General features: G+C 46.4%; 1 protein-coding gene across 2 annotated transcripts in view; it reads left to right on the forward strand.

The window, feature by feature from the left end:
* Window positions 1-26,538, forward strand: part of acap3b (ArfGAP with coiled-coil, ankyrin repeat and PH domains 3b) — a 350,744-nt gene that overhangs the window by 71,460 nt on the left and 252,746 nt on the right. The gene's annotated exons all lie outside the window — the stretch shown is intronic.

The following is a 26,538-nucleotide window of genomic DNA, read 5'->3' on the forward strand; positions in this document are numbered from 1 at the left end:
ATCAAAAATTAGGCATAGAAAACAAATGCTGGCCTTGACACCAATGCTGACATCCCAAGAACGAATGATAAAAAAGAACTGAGCCGGCAGTCCCAGTTTCTAGTATTTCCAGGTGTACTGATGCTGTACTGTAATGTTCTTTGCTATCGGACTGTGTGGTTACTGATTTGAGCTGAGTCCTGCCCAGTTCCTAAGCTGAACAGGATCAGTGGGTATGGAAGCATTGACTCCAACAAAGCGAGAGAATCCGATTTGGAGACGGCTTTGAGTAGCCCCTGATGATAGACACCAGCTTGCACACAATGTGGAGGGAGTGGGACTGAGCTGCAGTACATGTTAAGAGTCGATCTGCCTGAAGCCTGTGATTATGAAGCGCTCCATCCTGCCCTTATCAGTGGCCGTATCAGCAACAACCTCGAGTTTTCACAGATCTAATTTTGAGTAATTATGTAATCTCAGAATCTGCAGACTCTGCATCGGGAGTCTGTTATAATCATGTGAATTATTGTAGAGTAATGACAGTGTGAATTCCTCTCGATGCTCCAACATAGGAGCTGAGATCCCCGTTGGGAATTTCATCCTTTATCAGATTATCAGTGTTTTCTTTGTCCTGTGCACTTGTCTGACTGGGTGGGGAGTTGGTTACTTGTGCAGTTCAGCAGATTCCCTTTCACTCAAGGCCATTCCTTCCCCAGTTGTCTGCTTCTGTACTTCGTGGCAGTAGATTTCTGTTCTCCGACAGGCAAGTTCTTGTTGGCTGGGTGGAGTTACTTGGCATCAAAGACCATGTCACTGGCAGTTTAAAAAAAATAAATTTAGAGTACCCAATTATTTTTTTTTCCAATTAGGGGGAATTTGTTACAATAAAGACTATTATTATTATTATTATTATTATTAATTTGGCGTTGCCAATCCACCTACCCTGCGCATCTTTTTGGGTTGTGGGGGTGAGACCCACGCAGACACAGGGAATTCTCCGCTCCCGCGAAAAATCGGGAAGGCCGTCGTGAACTCGGCCGAGTTTCACGACGGCCTCGGCGGCCGCTCCTCTCACCTTATTCACCCCCACCCGGGGGGCTAGGAGCGGTGCTCCGAAACTCTCGGCCGCCGGGTCTTGACGCTTGCGTCAAGGCGGCGCGCCGAGAATGATGCGACGGCGGCGCCTAAGTAACGTCAGCCGCGCATGCACAGGTTGGTCGGCTCCAACCCGCACATGCGTGGCTGACGTCACGATGGCTGACGGCTCAAACCCGCGCATGCGCGGTTGCCGTCTTCTCCTCCGCCGCCCCGCAAGACGTGGCGGCTTGATCTTGCGGGGCGGCTGAGGGGAAAGAGTGCGTTGCTTTGAGACGCCGGCCCGACGATCGGTGGGCACCGATCGCGGGCCAGTCCCCTCCCGAGCAAGGCCGTGGTGCTCAATCCACTCTCCGCCCCCACAAGCCTCAAACGAGCATTTGGCGCCCATGTTCATGACGGCAGCGGCCAGGTGTGGTTGCCGTCGTCGTGAACCGGTCGCGAACGGCAGGCCACTCGGCCCATCCGGGCCGGAGAATCGGCAGTCGCCGTGAAAAACGGCAAGCGCCGATTATTCCGAGCGGAGGGGGCTGGGAGAATCGCGGGGGGCGCCTGGGGGGGCGTGTCGTGAGTCGCCCGGCCCTCCCGCGATTCTCCCACCCGGCGTGGGGAGCGGAGAATCGCGCCCACTAGGGGTGGGATTCTCCGAACCCCACGCTTGGTCGGAGAATCGCTGGGGGGGGGGGGGCGGCGTGAATCCCGCCCCCGCCAGCCGCCAAATTCACCGGCACCGGAGATTCAGCGGGGGCGGCAATTGCGCCGCGGCGGTCACTTGCAGCAGCCCCTACTGCCGATTATCTGGCCCGCGATGGGCCGATGTCCCACTGGTTCATTGCCAGTCCCACCAGCGTAAATTAGACTAGGTCCCTTACCGGCGGGACCTGGCGGCGCGGGCAGCCTCCGGGGTCCTGGGGGGGGGGGGGCACGGGGCGATCTGGCTCCAGGGGGTGCCCCCACGGTGGCCTGGCCCGTGATCGGGGCCCACCGATCCATGGGCGGGCCTGTGCCGTGGGAGCACTCTTTTCCTACACGTCGGCATGTCAGCTTCCGCGATGGCCGACGCATAGGTGAACCCCCCATGCGCATGCGCGAGGATGATGTCAGCAGCCGCTGACACTCCCACGCATGCGCGGACTCGCGCCAGCCGGCGGAGTCCCTTCGGCCCCGCCTGGCGTGGCGCAAAAGGCCTTCCACGCCAGCCGGCGGGGCGCAGACCACTCCAGCGCCAGACTCGCTCCTGAAGGTGCGGAGGATTCCGCCCCTTTGGGGCGGGCCGACGCCAGAGTGGTTCCCGCCACTCCGTCCCGCCGGGACCCCCCGCCCTGCCGGGTATGGGAGAATCCCGCCCAGGGAGAATGTGCAAACTCCACATGGACAGCGACCTGGGGTCAGGATTGAATCCGGGTCCACGGCGCCGTGAGGCAGCAGTGCTAACCACTGAACCACCGTGCCGCCCTGATGTCACTGGCAGTTAACTGAGCCATCGGTGATTGAGCTACCACTTGGAGAGCACACAGAATAAACACTGTGACACGTTTCTGAGGCACTGAGTGTATGAGGTAAGAAAGAAAGAACCTACATTTCTGCAGCGACTTTAACAACTTCCGGACGCCAAAGTGTTTTCGAGCTAGCGAAATGCACTCGTAATGTGGATAAACGAGCAAACAGGTAATTTGCCCACATCAAACGCCCACAAACAGCAACGCGTTGATACTCAGATCGGCTTTTAATGCTGGGTTGAGTTGAGCAATACATATTGGCCAGAGAACTCCCCTGTTTTTTGTGTAAATCGTGCAGTGAAATTGTTTGCATTCACCCAAGAGAGAAAATGGGGCCTTCCATTAAGGCCTTATCTGAACGATAGCACCTCTGATTGTGCAGCACTCCCTCAGCATTGCACTGGGGGTGTTAGCCTAAATCGTGTGTTCAAGTGTCTGGGGTGGGGCTTGAACCCACAACCTTCTGACTCAGAGGCAGGAGTGCTACCAACTGTCACTGGCATTGCCTGGTGGAAAGTATTATCCTCAGCATCCTGTGGTCAGAGCCAGACTGCTCACAATCACTATAGAACATGAGCCTGTACCTGAGCAGATGGCGACTCCATCAGTGGGGCCTGCAAACTTACTCAGATTGTGAGCTTTGCACGTTCTAAGTGCCCTCTTGCCTGTTTTCCCAGTGGCAGCAATGAATGCTACCAGCTTCTGGTGACAGGGGCTAGATCGTGCAAACCTACTGCACAGAAGGCTATTCAGCCCATTGTGTTTGTGCTGGCTCTTTGAAAGAGCTGTTGTGTTTAGTCACACATCCAGCTTTTTGTCCGTAACCCTGTCAGTTCCTCGTCATCGAGTAGCTGCCCAACTTTTAAATTTATTTATGGAATCAGCTTCCACCATATTTTCAGGTAAAATATTCCTGATCCTGACAGGTACGCTCGGACATAATTTCTCCACGTTTACCCTGTAGATTTTTGCCAATGGTTTTGAATCTATCACCTCTAATCATGGAGGAATATTCACTGGAGGGAATCATTTTTCTCTTCTGATCCTATCAAAAAGAACCTTGCATCATCTTGAAAATCCCTATTAGTTCATCTATTAACCTTCTCTGTTGCAAGGAGCACAGTCCTAAATTTTCCAACCTTTCCTTAAAACTGAAATCCCTTATCCCTGGTAACATTCTGGTAGACCTCTTAGAATCATGGAATTCCTACAAGTGCAGAAGGAAGCTACCGACCCTCTGAAAGTGCACCCTACCAAGTCCCAATCCCCTGGAACCTCCTAACCCCACCTAACCTTTGTACACTTTGGGGCAATTTAGCATGGCCAATCCACCTAACCCGCACACCTTTGGACTGTGAGAGGAATCCAGAACACCCGGAGGAAACCCATGCAGACACGGGGAGAACGTGCAAACTCCACACAGACAGTCACCCAAGGTCGGAAACGAACCCAGATTCGATTCTGCACCCTTTCTAAGGCCTTTACCTGAAACATGGTGCCCAGGATTGTCCACAATGCTCCAGCTTAGGTGTAAACAGTTGTCTACAACCCCCTGGGTACAAAAAATTAAGGGGCAGAACAAAATACCTTGGGGTGATAAAACTTTGAACCCCCTTCATAAAGGATAAAGAACAAATATTACTGGTTACAGAATATCCAGGATGAATAAAGCAGAGGGAAAAAAAAGGGGTGGTGGTATTCACTGTAGATTCCATTCCAGCATTAGGTCTCAGGGATAATATAGGAGGAGATGAAAAAGCTGAATGTCCACACTGACCCCAGTAGCCACTCACTTGTCTGAATGAAGTCACGCTGTGTCAAAGGTCGACAGTGCTCCAGCTGCCCAGGTGGGACAGTGCCAATTCTTAAGCATTGAATAAGGATACACTCTGAGTGGTAACATGTAGAATAAGGTGGTGCACCAGGAACATTGGCATAATTCCAAGTCTGGTGTCCTCAGTAATATGAAAGTAAGACTTGCCTTTATACAATGCCTTACACAACCACCAGATGCCTCAAAGCCCGTTACAGCCAATGAAGTACTGCTTGAAGTGCCCTCACTGTTACAGAGTCATAGAGTCCGTGTGGAGTTTGCAAATTCTCCCTGTGTCTGCATTGGTCTCACCCGCGCAGCCCAAAGATGTGCAGGGTATTGGCCATGCTAAATTGCCCCTTAATTGGCAATTGGAAAGAGGCCCTTTGGCCCATCACATCCACGCCAACCATCACGTACAACTATTCTAATCCCATTTTACAGCTCTTAGTCTGAAGTCTTGTAAGCTGTGGAATTTTAAGTGCTCATCTAAATACTTCGTAAAAGTTGTGAGAGTTCCCGCCTCTACCACCTCTATAATGTAGAAAAATCCATTCGCTAATTTGTGCACAGCAAGCTCCCACAAACAGCATTGTGATATTGACCAAATAATGTGTTTTATTCAGTTGAAGGGATAAAAAAAATCAATCTGCAGCACAACCAGATGCAGTGTAACAGCCTGTGTCCCATCCATGTTCATTATCTCAGCCACAGACAACTATCCCTCCCACACAGGATGAGAATGTTCCCTTCCTCTGTCAGCCGTTTTAACGGTGTCTCTCTGAACAAGGCTGACAACTTGTGCCAACCTGTGGCAGTCTTGTACCATTCTCACCAGGCACTGGATCAAGAAAGATAATTTCACACGGGGACCCTACAAATAGCAGTGAGAGGAGAACTCTTCTGGACCGGAATCTAATGCGGTGGGGATTGTGGTGATGTGTTGTGTAGTGAGCACATGAGTGACATAAAGAGGGACCTGGTGCACATGATGACAAGAGCAGCAGAGTTTTTGATGACTGTACATTTACAGAGGATAGAACGTGGAAAGACCGGCAAGGAATACTCAAGTCCAGAAGGAAAAAAAGGGAGCTGTTAAAATCGATTGAGTTAATATTTTTTTAAATTTCCAATTAAGGGGCAATTTAGCATGGCCAATACCCTGCACATCTTTGGGCTGCGCGGGTGAGACCAATGCAGACACAGGGAGAATTTGCAAACTCCACACGGACAGTGACCCGGGATCTAACCACTGCGCCACCGTGATGCCCCATGTGTTGAGTTATTGATCTAAATGTGTACATAGTATGAAGGGCAAAAAGGAATGTGAGAAAAATGAAATAAATCTTTTAATCTGATGGAACGGTTTCAGCTACTGATCATTACCACTGATTCTGGATTAAGGCAGCATATTTTAGAAAACCAATAAATCACGACAAGTTTTTCATGCAGATCCTCCAACTTATTTCCATTCTTTTGTTCAAAGTACTGTATTCACAACAGACAAGAATTTGTTGTGTTTATTTTTAGCTAAGAATAGAAAGAACAAAAACCTCAGCTTGTTTTGATAACATGAGCAGCTGCTCCCACAATGTGGCGCCTTAATTGTGCCACCTATACATTGGCATTTACAAAGCACTTATTGACTGCAGTGGGAAGCCCAGTTCCAAACGTGTGGTTACGCCACTCTGTTAAACCCATGCATATTGGGTATCATTACATTTGATCCCAGCACTAAAAGCCATTCCCCAATTATGTGGATAGTGGTTCCAGGCGAAGATTCCTTCATAAATTGGCGTGTGTCCATAAGAATTCGATTGGGATTCCATCTTGTTTTTCCTAAGTTGCTCATTGTTGCTCTATTTATTTGCAACAAAATTGCATGGAATGGCGAGATGCAGCAAATATTAGAGTGTGGTTTACCACTGACAGTTCATTAGAGTTCTTAACAGCCCTTCAGCAGTTGGGACCAACTCTTGGAATTGAAGTCATCCTTTGTAATGGAGCACAACTATGAGATGCGGCACAGTGGACGTCAAGATCCCAATTGTAAGCCTCTTGGTAACAGAAATTAGTCCCTCGGATAGGAATTACACATAAAATGTATGAGTTGTATGCTTGGACTGCAGTAAGAGCAAATAACTGTGTAGCTAGACCTACTTAGATCCATTTGATATTGTTACAAGTGGAAAGCAGACCAGCTTTGAAGATACTCTCAAACACACATAGTGGATCTGCATTGATATCACTAATGTGTATAGGTATTTTCTTTGATTGCAAGTATGGCAACATCATTTTAATTTTAATAATGGACGGTTAATGGTAATTACTTTAAATGAATATTTCCCATTGCTGGTACAATAGCATAGCTGCCTCGGTTCCACAAATAGAGTGAATGTGAGGAAACCAAAAATAATCTTAAAATACTTTTCGACAAAACACACAAACAGCCCCCAGCTTATAAATCAGAACTGAGTGCAGTCCAACTGACGGAATAAAGAAATCACGGTATTAGGCTTAACCTTCTGGCAGTTCTTAGCCTCTATCAGCATAAACCTTAAACCAGGATGGATTACTGCTGCTGTTCGGTCATCGGTTTAAGGATAGAGAGGTTGATTCAGGTTGAGCAGATTGAGGATAAAGCGGGACAATTTGAGAATTGGCCGAGGAGATTGAGGGCAGGTGGGAACACCAGGCAGTTGGTGTGTGTGCGTGTGTGTGCGTGTGTTTGTTTGTGGGGAGGGGGTGGGGGGGGCTGGGGAGATAGGTGAAGAATTTGAGGACTGACAAAGCAGACCTAGGCCAGATTGAATAGATTGAATTTTGGTAGGGAGATAAGGATATTAAATACATTTGTAAGGAACACAGCAATATTTATTTAGGGGCTGGTTTAGCACAGTGGGCTAAACAGCTGGCCTGTGATGCAGAACAAGGCCAGCAGCGCGGGTTCAATTCCCGTACCGGCCTCCTTGAACAGGCGCCGGAATGTGGCGACTAGGGGCTTTTCACAGGAACTTCATTAAAGCCTACCTGTGACAATAAGTGATTATTATTATAGATACCATTTAAATTAAATAAAGACTAAATTGAGGTGCATACAGAATGCCAGAAGCGTTCGAAGGAAGTAGTTCAATTAGAGACACAGATGGCAATCAACAACTATCAGACTGTAGGACCCCACATCATGGTTAAATCAGGGATGATGGAAGCGAGCATAATTCTACAAGGTTACAGGACAGGAGTGACAGAAAAAGTGCAGAGGTTGCCTTGTAAATGTCAGGGAGCCCTGGGAAGGTGATACACTTAAGCAGTCCAGGAAAAGCCATGACATGAAAATCACTTGTCAGTTGTGTGTAATGAGAAATGGGTCCACAAAACACTTTAACTGGCGGTTAAAGTGAGAAGAATAACTTGTTATTTTATGATAAGATTAGGAGGGTGAGCAAGAACAGAAAGATAAAGTTGATGGTGAAGAAGCACAACCAGCTGAACATAAACTGGGAATGCCCAAGTAGAAAGCCCTGAACTAGCCAATCTTCGACTCTATCTTAGAGAGTCCACAGGGAGTGATTGACTCCTGGAACTTGGTTCTTGTGAATAACTCTAGCTCTATTTAGTGAGTAGAAAGAGATGACCATTGTGCAAGGATGTTCTCTCTGATGTGTGGGAAACAACCTCAAAATATCACCGGCAACTATCGATGAACTGACTGGCTATTTGGGAAAGATTGGTTAAATAGATCTGGCAGCATAATTTTAAAGTAACTCTGCTCAACTGACATCCTTCAAATATATAGAGTCTTGACGGACTTCTCCGAGTGTTTGCTGGTGGTGGAATTCTTTGGTACTGCCGGCAGCGCATCACGCCCACAGGTTTCCCGGAGGCGGGGTGGCTTCAATGGGAAATCCCATTGACAACAACGGGAGCAGACAATCCCACTCCCAGCAAACGGAGCATTGCCTTCCGCTGCCAGGAAACACGAGGCTGGGGAAGCGGAGATTCCAGCCCATAGTGTTTTACAGAACAAAAAGAGACCGTTCAGTCATTATATCTGCGCCAGCCATCATGCACTGATCTATTCTAATCACATTTTTCAGCACATGTTCTGTACCCTTGTATGCTGCGGCATTTCAAATGCTTCCTATGTCTTGTGAGAGTTCCCGCTTCTACCACCCTTTCAAGCAATGAGCTCAAATTTTCCACCACCCTCTGGATGAAAACACTTTTCCTATAATCCCCTTTAAGTCACCTGTTCTTTACCTTATATCTATGCCCTCTGGTTATTGACCCCTCTAAGAGGAAATGTTTCTTCCTATCTACTCTTTTATATGTCCCTCTAAATTTGTCCACCTCCATCGTGTCCCGCCCCAGCCTTCTCTGCTCTAAGGAAAACAATCCCAGCCTAATGAGTCTCTCGTCATAGCTGAAGCAACATCCTGGTGAATCTCCTCTGCACTCTTGCTAGTGCAGTCACTTCCCTCCGATAATATGCAGGCACACAGGACAAGACATACTCCCAGTGGAGGCAAAACAAGTGACATTGCTACAAAGGAGACTGAAAAGACTCAAATTCTAACACCATAAAATTCATCTGATATTACATCTGTAAGAAGGTGTCCATCAGAGCCCAGGTTGAAAGTCAGGGTGAACAGGAGGAAATACACACGGTAAATAATGACTTCTTAACCAAGTAGAGCACATGGCCATTCAACATCAAGCGATTTGTGTCGGCTTCAGGGTTTTGATATGAAAGGTGAAAAGGTTGGAGATGGTTTCAAGAAAACCAAGTACTTCCAAAGGCTGATAAATTCCATCCAATATACTTGAGAGAGACAGGCCGGAGATTTGTCAAGCACTCACAGTCATGTTGGGAGAGTTATTAGACAGCGTGGAGATCCCAACCAATTGGAGATAGACAGAGCTGGCTCCCCTCTTAAGGAAATGTAAATTGTGGGAAGCTGACTGAGGGACTTGCTGATTGGACTGAGTTTCAGTGGTGAGAAGTTAGGATGGGAGTTTGGCCCTTTTAACATGGAGATAGGGTGGGCTTGAACCTGTAAACCTGGATAGTTAGGGAAGAAAATGAGTGACGACTGTAGAGTTGATTGTTGGGAAGTATGTTTCCCAGTGTGTTTATATGTTGTAACCTGTTTTGATATATGTTTGCAACAAAATACATTTATAAAAATAAGAAAATGAGTGGGATTTGTGAGGATCATTGAGAGTTCAGAACTGATAGGATCAGGAGCGAAGCTGGGTGTATCATATAAAGCAACCTGGGCTGCAAAGTATTCAGGTGAAGCACATTGTTTCAAGAGACAGACACTTCTCTTGTTTAAAACGGAGGAATGTTGAACTTGAGGATCAGCTGACAACACTCGGCAACATAAAAGGGGAGCAAACATGATTGAACGACACCCCTGCAGTTCTTAGCCCACGGATTAAGGTTAGGATGAATTTAAGACAAGCAGAAACACTTTAAAAGATGTGAGGATAAAACATGGAAGGATTGGGACTTGTACAGATCACACATGGGAAAGCAGGAGGAACCCCCCCCAAAAAACTTCTTGGACCATATGAATATTCGAAGGAAGGTCAAAGAACACGTGGGCCTGTTAAAGGATAAACTGCTTAAAACTATTCCAGATGATCAGGAAGAGGCAGATACATTGAACAGATTCCCTCCATCAATTTTCACAAATGAGAATTATAAACACATTCCAGTCACAGTAAATGAGGCCAAGTGATGCATGACATGTGTGGAAGTTAGTAGGAAAGAGAATGTGTTCTGTGAAAAGTGGAAAGGCTTAAATAGCCACAGGGCTCTTGGGGCAGATAGGATATGTTCTGGAATCTTCCAGGGATTAGGGAATTAGCAATGCCTTGGTTGATATTTTTCAGAGGTTCGTAAATATTGGAACGGTGCCTCTCAGGACTGAAGGATAGAAAATCCAGGTCCAATATTCAAAAAACAAGCAATGCACAAATTGAGTAATTAGGGCAGTTCACCTAAAAATGCACAGTGGGGGAATACGCACATAGTGGGATGTTCTAAATAAATATATAAACAACAAAGGTATCATAGGGAGCATTCAGCATAAACTTTCCGAGTCAATTACACTTTGAAGGGGGTCTAGGTTACTGGGCAAAGGAAATCTAACTGGCGAAACTCCGGTTTTGAACCGGCATTCATCATTTGAGAATAATAGGGAATGGATGACAATCAAACAACAGAAGACTGGAAGTGAGGATAAATGGAGAATGATTCCCACTGCAGAGGTGACTCGCCATTGGCCGACGGCAGGACCGGAAGTCAGTGGCTATTTGCATGGTTCGCCGGCCGCACCCGGCAGGTCTGGAAGATCTCACCAGAGGAAAGGACTGGAAAATCCCAGCGAAATGTGCTGCCTGGGAATGGGATTAGTGATATCTCATAGGATCTGCTCCTAGACCTCTGTCACTCAGCATTTAAGAATGATATGGACGCTGTCTTGTAGTGTATCATTGAGGTCATCAGTGTGGGCAGTTAATGAGTAGAAGGGAGATTGATTATCAAAGAAAGAAAAAGAATAATAGGTACTGAATGTTATCGTAAATGTGTACAACATGAAAGAGGCCCCATTAGCAGTGGTTGAAAAGGAAAAGACTTTGGGATGGAATTATCAGTGAGTGTACCCAGGAATCACCTTTTTCTGTGAAGGGGTTATCAATTTTTAAAAACTTGGGCGTTTGATTGTCAGAACAAGGACGTTTTGGAATATTGCATGCAGGGAGGAAGTGAGCGCATTAAGAATTACAAAACAGTGACGCGGATGATTCCAGGCCCAATAAAGCAAGGTTCAAATAATTGTTTGCACTGGGGGAAAGTAGATTTGGGGAGCAGGTAACAGAGGAAAATAAGAGGGAACAGATTGAAAGTTATGAATGGAGGATTTAATACAGACAAAAGAAAATAATTACAACTTGGAACAAATTTCTCAGAATTGTAGGATACTGGACAGAGGCAGTTAGTGTAATAGAGAGATGTCCACTGTTTGCATTTTAATAATGCTTCAGATGTTGGCTGGAATCCCCCCCCCCCGGCCAAAGCGGGTTTTATGGTAGGGTGGCCTCAATGGGAAATTCCATTGATAAGCGATGGGAAGACCGACTCCTGCTGCCAGCGAATGGCGTGCCACTGAGAAACACACTGCTGCTGGGGGACCACACGGCTACTGTGGGCATCGCTGGCAAAACCAACATTTATTGCTCATCCCTACTTTCCCTCTAGCTGTTGCTGGTAAGGCTACTTGTTGAGCTGTTGCAGTCCGTGTGGTGAGTGTATTCCCCTAGTGCTGTTAGGTAGGGAGTTCCAGGATTTTAACCCAGCCACAAGGAAGGAAAGACGATATATTTCCTCGTAAAATAGGTGGATTAGAAGAGACGGGATATATTGGGGAACAGCTTCTTAGACTCGGGGATAAATGAAGGATAAAACAAAGGCAGATAAATTTGTCTGGGTGGTTGTGCAAGATGAGGGGCATCACATCAGCCACACATTATATGCCCTGACCCACTATCCAATTCCATTGACTGTAATGGGTCTGAATATCAAGCATGACCAGCCAAATTAATTTTTACACCTCCCTAACTCTGTGATGTGAAGATGAACTCTAATTGTTGTTATTCAATGACAGTTTGAGGATTTGTGCATTTCATCTCCTACCGGTATGAATACTGTTCAGTTGTCCCTCCCACTTTAATGTCCTGAAGTAAAATTACTACTGGAGCACAACAAATGCACCTTGTGTGGTCCTTCACACGAAGAAAAGGTGGCAAACCAACTTCTGATGCATTATTTTTCTTAATCCTGATGTAAGATCAGAGCCATCCTCTAGATTGCCTATTTCCACCTTTGCAATATTGCTGAACTTTACCCCTGTCTTAGCTCATCTGCTGTGGAAACCCTAATCTATGTCTTCGTTACCTGTAGGATTGACGATTCCAACACCTGGCTGGTCTCGAACATTCTATCTTTTGTAAACTGAGGTCATCCAAAACTGTCTTAACCCGCAGCAAGTTCAATTCCCCAATCATTTCTGTGCTCGCTGACATACATTGATTCCTGGTCAAACATTTTGAAATTCTAATCGTTTTTAAATTCTTCCATGGCTTCCCCCTCTATATCTTGGTAACCTCCTCCGACCCCATAACCCTCTGAGATATCTGAAATCCTCTAATGCTGACCTCTAGTGCATCCCCTATTATAATTGCTCCGCCATTGGCTGCCATGTATTCAGTTGCCTCAGTCCCAAGCTCTGGACTTCTCTTCCAAAATATGCCTCTACCTCCTTTAAAGTTGTTTAAAACCCACCTCTTGGACAAAGCTTTTGGTCATCTGATCTAATAGCCCCTTACCTGACCCTACATCAAACTTTATTTTATAATGGTCCGGTAGAGCTCCTAAGAACATTTCATTATGTTAAAGGTGCTATATACATACAAGTTGTTGTTGTTAATGGTTGTCGAAGAGGTTTGCATAGAGAAGAGAAGAATTGGGTGGAGGTCGCTCTACATAGTGCGGAACTGTTCTGGAAACAAGGCCGTAAGCCTTGAGGCATCAGGAGGATGAGTGGCACGTAAACAGTCCTTAATCACGGCAATTCTATTTACTATTTCAAATATTTGCTTTATTCCAGGTTGTGTTATTTTCCTTTTCTCCTCCTCGTCAAAGTGAAAGAAATGTCTTCCCAAATTATTTTCCCTCTGTGCAATCACGCTAGAATTATTTCTTGCTCAGCAAGACTAAGACTAACTTGGATATCGCCCCAGGAGGAATGATGTTGAAATTTGCAGATGGCGCCTCAAAAAGTCCATTCTTCTGGTCAAAGCAGTTGAGTGATAAGATAGTGGAAAGGACTAAAAGGTGACATGGAATTCAAAGTCAGTGGGTGGGATTCTCCATTGGCTGACACCGAAATCGCCAAACCCGATTGGGTGGAGAATAGATTACATGCCAAAATCACTGCAGGTGCCGAATTGACGGCAAATCGTAATTCTCCATCACCTTGACAGCGGCATCAATGCGGTCCGGAACGCACATACAGTAAATACCGTTTGCATATCATTAGCGGGCCTGACCCGGTATTCTTCGGGACCTCCGCGATTTTCCACCTCCAATGGGTCAAGTTCCCGACCGCAGTGTTCACTTATGCTTTTAAAAATTGTGAAACCAGCGTCGTGGCTGATGAGGAGGAGAGAGGAGGTAGGACACAGATAGGTGCAACTGTGGGCTGCCAGGCCGGACACTTGCCAGACTGGCTGGGGTGAGGGGGAGGGGGGTCCCTGCGAGGGCTGGCGGGAGGAGTGGGGGGGGGGACTGGGGGAACAGGCCAAGTGGCCAGGGTGCCCCCTCCATCGGGACGGGGCGATGTCCAGGCACGGATCGCCAATGCCACGGCCTGCAAGGCAGCCATCTTGCTGTACACACACTGACCACCCACCTTGGCCTCTTGTTCTGCAGAGTAACACCTTATGGGTGCCCCCACCACCAGTCTCCAATCAAAATTGAGGGGCCATAGATAAAAGATTAAATGTAATTGATTTAGAACCGAAAAAAGAGAAACTCTTTCATAGACGATCTTCACATGAGTTGGTGGAATTCATTTCTCGGGTTAGTGGCTGAGGCAGAAACTATGACAACATTCAGGATTAAAATTGCCTGCGTGGTGTATCTGTGGAATTCTTTTTTTAAAAATAAATTTTAGAGTACCCAATTCATTTTTTCCAATTTAGGGGCAATTTAGCGTGGCCAATCCACCTACACTGCACGTCTTTTTGGGTTGTGGGGGCAAAACCCACGCAAGCACGGGGAGAATGTACAAACTCCACACAGACAGTGACCCAGAGCCAGGATCGAACCTGGGACCTCAGCGCGGTGAGGCAGCAGGGCTAACCCACTGTGCCACCTTGCTGCCGAATATGTGGAACTCTTTCCTGCAGAGAATTGTAAAGGCTGGGCCATCAACTATGTTCAAGGCTGAGATAGACTGCTTTTTTAATCAGTAAGGAAATCAAAGGGTATGGGAATAAGGCAGGAAAGTGGAGTTGAGGACTATCATAGATCACAGAACACAAAATTTACAGTGCAGAAGGAGGCCATTTGCCCATCGAGTCTGCACCGACCCTTGGAAAGACCACTCCACTTAAGCCAACACTTCCACCCTATCCCCGTAACCCAGTAACCCCTCCTAACCTTTATGGACACTAAGGACAATTTAGCATGAACAACCCACCTAACCTTCACATCTTTGGACCGTGGGAGGAAACCGGAGCATCCGGAGGAATGTCTCACGCAGACATGGGGGGAAAGTGCAGACTCCGCACAGACAGTGAACCAAGCCGGGAATCAAACCTGGGACCCTGGAGCTGTGAAGCCGTAGTGCTAACCACTGTGCTACCGTGCCACCGTTATCATAACAGATAAGTCATGATCTCATTGAATGGCGGAGCAGGCTCGATGGGCCGAATGGCCGACTTCTGCACAAACGCCTTTTGTTGAATTAAGGATAAGGGGATATAAGGACAGGACTGGTAAATGTGATCAGGACTAATTATGCACGTTATGGGTGAATACTATTATTTATTTAGCGAATACAAAGCCCCTAAGCCAAGCAGTTTCTTCCAATCCTGCTGTGTTGAAGCCTCCATTGAGTCCGTGGATTAGATATTCTTCTATGATGCCGTGTGTAGTTTGCTCTCTCCCACAAGGACATAGGGGTTGGACTGAATGGCCTCTTGTAACCTCTGTGTAGTTCCAGGTAGAAGATATTCATCTAATGGAAAGGAAACCGTGTCTGTACAATGTTTTCCAATTTAAGGCTCATTAATGGGAAATGGTCCATGTGTAGGATATTAAATCATTCACTGCAGCATATTAAAACATTCAGCTATCCCTTAGGAAAGAACAAGTGAGTAAAAGTGCGACTGGCTTCCTCCACACTGTATCTTATGGGATTTTTCATTCTTGCCTGGAGAAACAAATATACTCTACCTCAGCTCTCTGCAGAGGTCACATTTCGGTCTGGATTCAAACGTTGTCTATGTCTAACAATGGGATATTGTTTGACTGCAGCCAATCTTTAGAATGTCATTAATTAGAAATTTTGTGGGTCATAATTGTTGATTTGTGTGGACGCTTACTTGGAGCATACATTGCCACAGATTTGCTGAGGGTCGGGGGTGGTCACCAATGTAAAGTCATGTGATTTTTTAAAATGTTCTGTATGTGTGTGGCATGGTCCGCCTCAGAAGCAGCTTCCTGCAAATGTGTTGATAAAATTATTGCTGTGATTATTCAACCTGACAAGTTAAGCTAACTGCTGCTTTTGAAAAGGTGGATGGTAGCCATGATGTGGAGATGCTGGCGTTGGACTGGGGTGAGCACAGTAAGAAGTCTTACAACACCAGGTTAAAGTCCAACAGGTTTGTTTCAAACACGAGCTTTCGGAGAGCAGCTCCTTCTTCAGGTGACCCTGGTTTAACCTGACCAGACTTTAACCTGGTGTTGTAAGACCTCTTACTTTGAAAAGGTTGACCTTTCTTGTACCAGTCACAAAATTATAATTGCAAGGATTTACCCAGCAGGTCATTTAATTTCATTAATGGTTTTAAACCTTGCTGTTCTGCTGATTAGTCGATATGCTTACGTCCGAGCAGGCTCCTTTAAACAAGTAGCTTGTCCTGAGGCAGCTCTTTCTGCTGTAAGATGTCAAAGTCAAAAATTGACCTTGTACCTTTGTCGCGGCCATGTCAACCTTTGCGAATTTGTACCTCTGAATTAACAGGGGTTCAAATCACTTTCTCCGCCTAATCAAAGTGTCTTCCATCTCCAGGATGGATCCAGCGACGAGAGGAAAGAACCATGGGCTGGATTCTCCGATTTTGAGATGATGTCGGGAGGAAGTGTCTAGTTTTACAATGAAAAAGTCGGCGCCGCTCTCACACCGATGCTCCGCCCGGTGGGGGGATAGCAGCGGCGCTGGGTAAAACTCCCGGTGTTTCCAACATAAACAGCCGGAGAATTGCCGAGTCCATAGCCGCACATGCGCATGGCGGCGACCTGCAGCGGTCGCGCCGTACAACATGGAGCCAGCCGCACACGGACCCAGCTAGCCAAATAGTGTCCCCCTGAACCCCCCCTCGCCATCCCCCGGACCACCCCCACCAGTCCCCCCCCCCCCCCAGCCCTCTCTGAAGCCCCCCTTGCCAGCAGCGTGGCTCTCCCCCCCCCCCCCCAACTATGGCACAGTCCGCAGCCGCCACGCCGGGTTTACAAAAATTCAGATCACAAGCGACCCGTGCGGTCATGAACTCGGCCCGTTGGGGGCGGAGCATTGGGGGAGGGCATCAAAGCGACGTGCTAACGCCGTTGCAGCGGTGTGCGGCGCGCTCCTAGATGATGCCGATTTAGAGGAGGTGGACCATCCGAAAAACGTTGCCAAACCCGATTCGGTTGCAAAAGGGGATTTTCCGTCCTATCGCAGAATACGATTTTGGCGTCGGGCAACGGGGAATCCCGCCCCATATTTGCAATAGTCTGGCCCCCGAACTTGCATATCCTTCCCAAAGGAATTGGTGACACTTTCTGATGCACTAATTGATGTTCTGCTCTGCTCGTCTAGCAACTGGTTTACACAAACTCTGACTATGGTTTTCTATTTGGCCATTGCAGGGCCCGAATCATTATTGAATTAATGAACAGAAACATTGGTCAGATTTGCCTTGACAGAATTAATTCTGGTTAGACGCATTGATCATTTGCAGAGTGCGTTGATTGGATTGTGTGTAATTGCATTAAGTGTTTCCATAAATTCTGATAGACGTGGTGTAGCTGTGTAAAATTTTCTCCTTTCCCCAAGGGCCCTTCTAATAAAAGCTGTAATAATTCTAATAATCTCTTTGGAGGAAAAACATCTTGCATGAGATAGAGCTAGGACGGTAGCACTCCCTCCACCACCGCCGCACAGTAGCAGCAGGTGTGTACCATCTACAAGATGCTCTGCAGGAACACACCAAGGTTCCTTTTTCAAAAAAAACATTATATTGAGGCACTTCTGTATGTACTTCAAACGCAATCATCAAAAAAACAACCAAAGAGGAATACAAATAATCAAAACAATTAATATCTTACACCCCACCATCCCGCCTCCTTTTTAACCCTCCTCCCGCTGACATCTCAACTATTTTTGAAGAAGTCGATGAACGGCTGCCATCTCCAGGCAAACCCCTCCACAGATCCTCTCAAGGTGAACTTTATCTTCTTCAGTCTGAAGAACTCTGCCAGGTCACTCACCCAAACCCCCGGTTTCAGTGGCCCCGGGTCCCATCTTTCCAATAAGATCCACCTCTAGGCTACCAGAGAGGCAAAGACCAAGACATCGGTCTCTTTCGCCCCCTGGACTCCTGGGTCTTCTGACACTCCAAAGATCGCCACTTCTGGACATGGGACCACCTTCACCCTCACGAACTCTGACATAGCATCAGCGACCCCCCCCCAGAACATACCAAAGCTCCTTTGGCAGCACCTTCCAAACCCACGACCACTACCATCTAGAAGAACAGGGCAGCAGATACCTGGGAACACCACCACCTGGAGGTTCCCCTCCAAGTCACTCACCAACCTGACCATCCTTCACTGTGGTTGAGCCAAATCCTGGAACAGCACTGTGAGTTCATCTACACTCAGAGACTAGTGCGGTCCAAAAAGGCAGCTCACCACCACCTTCCTGAGGGCAATTAGGGATGGGCAATAAATGCTAGCGTAGCCAGTGAAGTCCACACCCCTTGAATGAATAAAAGAAAAAGGCCGGGACTTTCTGGCTGTGCACGTTGGTTGGATCTTCCCGGTGCTGCCGACAGCGCACCCCCACCGCGGGTTTCCCAGCAGCGAGCCCGCTGACAACAGCTGGGCTAGACGATCCCACCCCTGGCCAGTGGTAGGCCTCCTCCCGCCGCTGTGAAAAACGCAGTGGGTTACAGGGTAAATCCCGTTTAAAAATCCATAGTGGGAAGACATTATGAGGGGGGTGGGCATTTCATTGTTGCTCGGTGATCAGCTGACAACTAGTAAAAGTGAAGGTTTGGGAGGGGTCACCATCAGGGATCTTGGCAAGTGAGGGAATTGAACAGGCACGAAAATCGGACAAAATGGTAAAGGGTTCTCCAAAAAAGAAACGACCTGCCCAATACCCTCAGAGTTTTATTCTCTAACAGTCTTCTTCGTCTCATCAAAATTAAAGATCCATTGCTTTTTTTCCCCCACTACTGGAAGAAATGGGAATGCTGTGATGGATGAGCTGTGTCCTGTGGACAGCTACTTATCAGCAAGCACTTCTCAGGCAGAGACCCAATGTACCAGAGCATAAAATAAACACAGGAGGTTTTTTTGTCTCTAACTCGGAGGCCATTATTTCTTTTTTAATGCGTATTTCCTACCCTCTTCCCAGAGCCGTTACTAATGTTTGGACAGTTGGAATGCAGCATCTTCTCGTGGAGTTGAAAATGTTAAAACTTCGATAAACCATATTCCAACGTTCTGTTTGATTTCAAGTGCAGAGTCTGAAAAACAGTCATATCCTCAAAGGGGAATGGGTTTATGACGGAGCTCAAAGGGATTCCAACACAGTGCCCACGGTCAACAGACTGACATGTGACGGAAGGATGACTGTGCATTTAAACAACTTAACACGAAACATCAGGAAAATGTCAATAACGGCCCATTGTCAGGCATTTCGTGGATATTTCATGGACCGCAGACGGAACGGGATATCCATGAGGTTCCTTTTAGATTTGATCATGTGGAAATGATGTAGTAAGTGACTGGTTTGAATTGTAAAGTCAGTGATGCTTAGGAGCCAGGCCTACTTTAAGAGGATAGTAACTCTCTTTGTTCACATAAAAAAAAGCAGATTGAACTCTTTCATCTCACGGGGCCTCACGGTAGCATGGTGGTTAGCATCAATGCTTCACAGCTCCAGGGTCCCAGGTTCGATTCTCGGCTGGGTCACTGTCTGTGTGGAGTCTGCACGTCCTCCCCGTGTGTGCGTGGGTTTCCTCCGGGTGCTCCGGTTTCCTCCCACAGTCCAAAGATGTGCGGGTTAGGTGGATTGGCCATGATAAATTGCCCGTAGTGTAAGGTTAATGGGGGGATTGTTGGGTTACGGGTATACGGGTTACGTGGGTTTAAAGTAGGGTGATCATTGTTCGGCACAACATTGAGGGCCGAAGGGCCTGTTCTGTACTGTTCTATGTTCTATCTGTTAGTGCCCAGCTTCAGCTCCTGTATCATTTAATCAGTCTGTTTGCACATGGAGAGTACCATAATTCTAGTTATGTACAGGTTATAAACATTTAACCCCCTTAGACTTTAAAATTGATTTCTGATTCTCCAGTGACACAAGACATATAACAAAGTCCCAAAATCACCTGCTAACACATTGGTTTTGGAATTTTCTGACAATAACGCCAGAGGAATCTCCCCCCTCCCCGGCGGATTTCTTAGCGGAGGGGAGAGCCTTCAACAGGAAACCCCGTTGACAATGGCGGAACCAGAAGAACCCGCCAAAGGCGAGCTGCCTCCGCCGCCGGGTGTTTCACAGCCGACTTGTGAAAAGAAACACCCATCGATCATAGGTTGAAACTTTCCGGCCGTTCACGGGCAGGATCCTCCAGTCCTGCCAACAGCGCACCCCCGCCACGGGATTCACGTGCATTCAGCGGGAAACCCCATCAGGGGCTGGTTTAGCTCAGGGGCTGGTTTAGCTCACAAGGCTAAATCGCTGGCTTTTAAAGCAGACCAAGCAGGCCAGCAGCATGGTTCAATTCCCGTACCAGCCTCCCCGGACAGGCGCCGGAATGTGGCGACTAGGGGCTTTTCACAGTAACTTCATTGAAGCCTACTCGTGACAATAAGTGATTTTCATTTTCATTTCATTTCATGGTGGGCCCAGAAGCTCCTGTCGCTGGCCAATAACGAGACGCGCAAAACATGCACGGTTAAATCCCGCCCAAAGAGTTTACAGCACAGCAAGAGGCCCTTCGGCCCACCGTGTCTGCCCGGGCCATCAAGCACCTACCTATTCTAATTCCATTTTCCACCACTTGGTCCGGAGCCTTGTATGCTATTGCTTTTCAAGTGCTCATCTGAAACATGTACTAACACAAAGCTTTGGAAATACACAGCTTTTAAAGCCTCATCCAACGCAACCCACCAATCATTTATTGTTGTTATCTGTACTTCTGGTATCTGTTCATATTGGACTCAGAGACTTGTTAAGCAGAAATTGCCCAGGTCAGTCACGCGCAAATTCCCTGGCTCCTGCTTCTCTGAGACCACCTGATTGAAGATGTGAACAGAGAGCTAACTTAACTCAGTAAAATGGTACATGACACACTGGTTTGAATTAATTTAAGTCAAATAATTTTAGTTGCCGCTCGGCATCATAATGAAGTGCAACTTTCTCAAAGTGCACCCCAGAGAAAATGCACCATAGCAAATAAGAGCCCCAGTATGTACAGGCACGGACATGGGAGTAGGAGAGGGGCGGGAGATCCGATGACTGGGGCCTAATCCTTGACTGACAGTCCAGGCGGGGGACCAGGCTGGAAAGGTAGTGGCCAAAGGCAGCAGTCAGTAACCGGGTGGTGCCCGGAAACCGGGAATGAGGAATGATTGGAGGGTGCTGAGATCATGGCAGAGAGGAGGAAGTGGGATGGTAGGGCAGGTGATCGGACTAGCAACTGCGAGGGGAGTAGGGAGGCTGATGTCATGGGGAGGCAGATTCAGGATCACACGTGTGGGGTATACAGTAGAGCCCAGGGAGAGAGATCACAGCCGAGTTTGCTTGTGGGGCTGGGGAGAGCATTCCTGCTTCTCCTGGCCCACAAGCAGTGCTTCAAAAAGCATTCACCTGCTAGAACCCAACTGACCAGCATTAAATTGAAATCACGTTCCCAGCTGCAGCTGATTTTAATACCATAATGAGGTGCCCCACCTCTCATTTGCATTATGGCTAAAGGTGTCCGTATCAAGAATCTAATACGAAACCAAAAGAACTGAGTTCCATTTTCCAGGCTTGAGTTAATTGCATTACTGATCTAAGCTCCTGAGAGGGTTAGTAATATTTACCGCAGTGAGAATAAGAACTGAAACTGCTCTGGGACATTTTATAAAGATTGTAAAGTAAACCTCTACGTAGCTGCACAGAAACTTTGTGGTTACCTTGGGGAAGTCGCCAGATGATCGCTACTAGTTGCTCTGACTGTTAATAAGTGGATTTGTACTGTTCACAATGAGCACTTTTTCAGGATGAATTGATTTCTATATCACATTACAATGTGTAATTATTGGTCAGCAGAGAATGACAAACTTGCTTCACAGGCCAGTAATAGTGCAGCAGTTCTGTATACAAGTGCAGAATCTATAATTCCAATGCCTCAAACAAATGCTTTTAAAATTCCTGTCAGCGATCTTGAGTTGTTCCTCAGGCATCTGACTGTGCAGGAAGGAGATTTGACAATAGATGTTAATCATAAATATCTGACCAAAATGGCCATGTAAGTTTAGTGTGGGATCGCTCACACAATGCCATTCTGTACTGGCCTCCAGGAATCATTTGCACCCTCAATGATTGCTCTTCGGGTTTAGATAAAATCGCGAAAAGCCTTTTAGCGACAGATACAATTATTGTGTCCCCAATGAGATCATTGCGGATCTCAGTAGAATGGGATTCAAGGTCCAGCATGGTGGTGCAGTGGTTAGCACTGCTGCTTCATGGAGCCGAGGTCCCAGGTTCGATCCCGGCCCTGGGTCACTGTCCGTGTGGAGTTTGCACATTCTCCCCGTGTTAACCCCTTGTGTATTTACAGTGATGTATATCACCACAGGTTTTGCCCCCACAACCCAAAGATGTGCAGGGTTGGTGGATTGGCCACGCTAAAAATTGCCCTTAATTGGAAAAAATGAATTGATTACTCTAAATTAATTTAAAAAAGAATGGGATCCAAGATGTTGAACATACAGAGTTCCAAAACTATACAGGATAAATTCAGGCACCTTCTTATTGAGGTCCTCGTTCTGTCTCCATCGTTACCGACTGAGTAACACAGCAACTGCACTTAAAAGATCAATTCATTGGATGTAATGGATTTCCGGACAACCTCAGGTTATGAAAGGCACTATATTAATATAAGTTCTTTCTTTACTGCAGAAGTTGAGCAAATCAAAGGTTTACTTCTTTTATAGCCTCTGGTGCTTGGATCTGGTGTCTGAACGTGTCTCCTGCCTCAATTCCTGTTGTCATTATTTTATTACACTTTTGTGTCTGCTTTCCCAATCATAATTTGCTTAATTCATATTTATAATGGAACCTATACATGTAAACATGTCATGTTGTAATTACACCCTTTTACCAATGATGGTTTCAGTCATGAGAGGGTGTCTTTGTTTATCAGACATGTGTTTCAGTCATGGGAGTGTGTCTGCGTTTATCCTGTGTGACTCTGCTATTCAGAGTGTGCGATGCCTTGAGTCTCTTTTTAAAAAAATATTTAAACAGGGCTTATTGAGGTACAGATCATTCTACCTGGCTTCCAAAGGACTGTTCTACCCCAAATCTTCCACAAACCAGACAACACCTCTTGAAAATAAAAAACCAGCAACGTAAAGCCAGAACATCCAGAAGGGTTTTGAAGTCACAGTTCGAGAAGCTGCTCAGAGTTGAAATTCAACCAGAATTGGCCCAAGTATCCAATGAGTGCGTTTTTTAAAAAGAAAAGTAATCACGTTTTGTGGCTCTTTTTCACAGTAATGGCACCAATTGATTGAAAGCACAATGTCAGATATTTCCTGTTTTACCTGACCTGTGTATTCACCATGACAACCAGGCTGCTGCACATTTACTTCTCTCTCAGGCTCTGGGGCACGAGTCGGGAAGTGCAGCTGTGATCATTTTTCGGAGTATAATTTAGCAAATTGCTTCTTTGAGCCAGGTCACTCCATGTGCGACCTCTAATGTTATTTCAGTTGCACAAATCAGATTGTCTCCAAGTTTTCTGTCCAGAAAACCAACCTTTTAAAAAAAAAATGAACTTTCCCCCCCACTCCCTGCCTTAGTCTGTCAATCCCACTTTAAAGTGATATGTGCTAGGGTGGGTGTGGGTTCATTCAAAGCGACAGAATGTGCTTAAAAACCCTTCACTTGTCAGAGCGGTTGGGCTTCTGCATAAATGTGGGAGCAGTCAGACTGTATTCAATCACCAACATTTCGCAGGAAATCCTAACTATACTCCAGTGGTAGCCAGTCATATTCATGTATGGCCTTTGCCATATAGAACGAGGCAGGGTACAGGCCTTTTGTGGCCCAGAACACTGCCCATTGCCCACCGATTCCTCTGCTCCCTGCTCCAAGGCTCAGCACTTGCCATGCAGTCTGTGCTTGGGCTGGCTCCCATTTTGTTCTGGTAGGTTTTGCATCACTGGACAGAACAAACCTTCTGAGGGAAATTTTCAAAGGTCATCACTCCCGAGTTTTCACAGAATATCAACCGTGGCTCGGTTGTTGGCCCTCTTGCCTCTGGCTCAGAAGATTGTGAACTCAAGTTCCACTCCAGATACACGCACGCAAACATCCAGGCTGACAGTCCAGTGCAGTTTTGAGGTTGTGCTGCACTGTCAGAGGTGCCTCAGTGTTGGATGGATGAGACATTAAACGGAGATTTTCATCCCCACTCAAGTATCCAGGACACTAATTTGAAGAAGAGCCGAGAAGCTGATGTCCTGGCCAATATTCATTCCTCAATCAACATCAGCAATTTTCTGGTCATTCTCGCATTCCTCCTTGTGAGAACTTGCTGGGATCAAATTGGCCGCCGTATTTCCCACATCAAAACAGTGGCAACACTTCAAAAGTATTTCATTGGTTTTGGGGCATCCTCAGGTTGTGCAAGGTGCTATAGAAATGCCAATACTTTCTTCTGTAAGAAGATTGAACAACAATCACTGAATGGCTATTGTTTCAAACTTGCATCTCCGCTAAATCCCGTAAACCTGCATCAAGTCCAATTACAAATAGGCCTGTGCCAAGATATGTTGGTGTATCATCAAACTGCAAATAATCAGAAGCTGTGATGACTTTTTTAAATGTGAAAATTCAATTGAAAGAACAAAAAAGTCATATTGATGCTTCTGAGTGACGGTACATTGGTAAATCTTGCATTTTCTCAACTGTTGCAGATTTCTGAATCTGCTCAGCGGTACAAGAGGGGTGACTGCGGAATACCAGGAGCCACACTCGGTGGAGGGGCTGGGTGCTGGCACTCAGTATCAGAGTCATACTCACACAGTGAATATTTGCCTCACCGCCTGAGCCAGCCATGAGTAGACTGCTTAGGAACTTTGATCATTTTCTTACATTTTACCTTGGAAGACATTTTCACACTGCTTGGTACCACAAACACAGGGCTGAGGGAGGAAAATAGGGGTTATCATTTCAGATTTGACTCCCATTTCCCTGCCAGGTTTCCGCTGACAGTCAAAACTCCTGTTGTCAAACCAAGCAGCCAAATGTTACAGTGAATTATTAATATTTTCTCAGCATATTAATGTATGTGACAGACTTCTATCGGGACACGATGTAAACTTCAAAGTACACAAAGAAATAATTCTCATCCGCTTCCAAAGAAAAATGTTGCACGATGATGGTAATGTCTTTTTTTTTCATTTAGAGTACCCAATTATTTTTTTTCCAGTTAGGGGGCAATTTAGCATGACCAATCCACCTATCCTACACACCTTTGGGTTGTGGGGGGTGAAACCCATGCAGAATGTGCAAACCCCACACAGACAGTGACCCAGGGCCAGGGTCAAACCTGGGTCGTCAGTGCCGTGGGCAGTAGTGCTAACCACTGCGCCACCGTGCCGCTCCACGATGATGGTAACGTCATGAAACATGATTATTCATGCACTTTTACTTCTATGCACATCTGAACTGTGTCCTAGCTCACTATTCACTTCATTCAAGCTCACCCTCAATACAATTGAAACAACTGCTCAAAGCTGACCAATAAAGCTGTGCTGTCTGGATGAAGACTTCAAGATTTGAGCTTGGCAGTGTTGGTTTCAGTGAGCAAATAGACAGAGAGCCAAATAGCAAACACTTGAATCCTGACTCTTTCACACCATGAATGGACCTCCACCAGCTCAAAGCACTCTCTGCTTTTGGGATGATTTGATTGTAAATGAGTCTTGTTTAGGAGAGCAAGCCGCAGATCTTGTAGATACTGCACTGACAAATTTTGTTTCCCAAGCAAAAATAGGCAGCTGAAAAAATAATTGTAAGATTGACCGCGTAAATACCAACCGCGAAAACCAGTAAATGGGCAGCCGCTTTGAAAGAGTAAACAACCTGGTAAACAGCCCTGAGTACGAGACCCACGACCTGCAATTACACTGAGGCTGCAATGGGCCTCCAGCTTATGATAACTTAACCAGTAGACATGCAAAACATTCCATGATTTGTACAGAAGATTGTGACAGAAATGAAGCTTATTTTTTTTTTGCAGATAAATTCAGCGCCCTTGTGAATGGGCTATTTACTGCTCATTACTAAAGCTGACTGATATTCTTCATATCCCTCTGACAAATGCTTCATTCTTTGCTCTGAGCTCAGGCTCACTTCTCCCCCTGCTCCCCATGCTTCATTTGTGGTAATCGCTCGACCCCCCTCGTCCTCCTCTTCATTTCAGGCTGACACCCTGATCCTCAACCCCACACCGTCGCCCCTGCCTCCGACGTAATGCTGCTCTTCATCCAGTGGTTGAAGTTCAACCTGGATTGTGGGAAATTCCTGTTCTTGCAAAACCATAGTGCGGATTACCAGCCCGAGCAGGCATCCCATTGTCCCCGGAATAGCTGCATCTGATTGGCTGTAATGCACTATGGGACATCCTGAGGTTGTGGAAGATGCTATATAAATGCAAATCTTTCTTTGCACATTTGTTCCCTGTTTAACATTCTTCTCATAGGTAAATCTCAATGTGTATGTGTATTCCACATAAAAAGATGTTAGGACAGGTAACCAAAATCCTGGTCAAAGAGGTAGGCGGTAAAGGAAG

This window comes from Scyliorhinus canicula, chromosome 16 (assembly GCF_902713615.1).
Source record: "Scyliorhinus canicula chromosome 16, sScyCan1.1, whole genome shotgun sequence".
Classification (NCBI taxonomy): domain Eukaryota; kingdom Metazoa; phylum Chordata; class Chondrichthyes; order Carcharhiniformes; family Scyliorhinidae; genus Scyliorhinus; species Scyliorhinus canicula.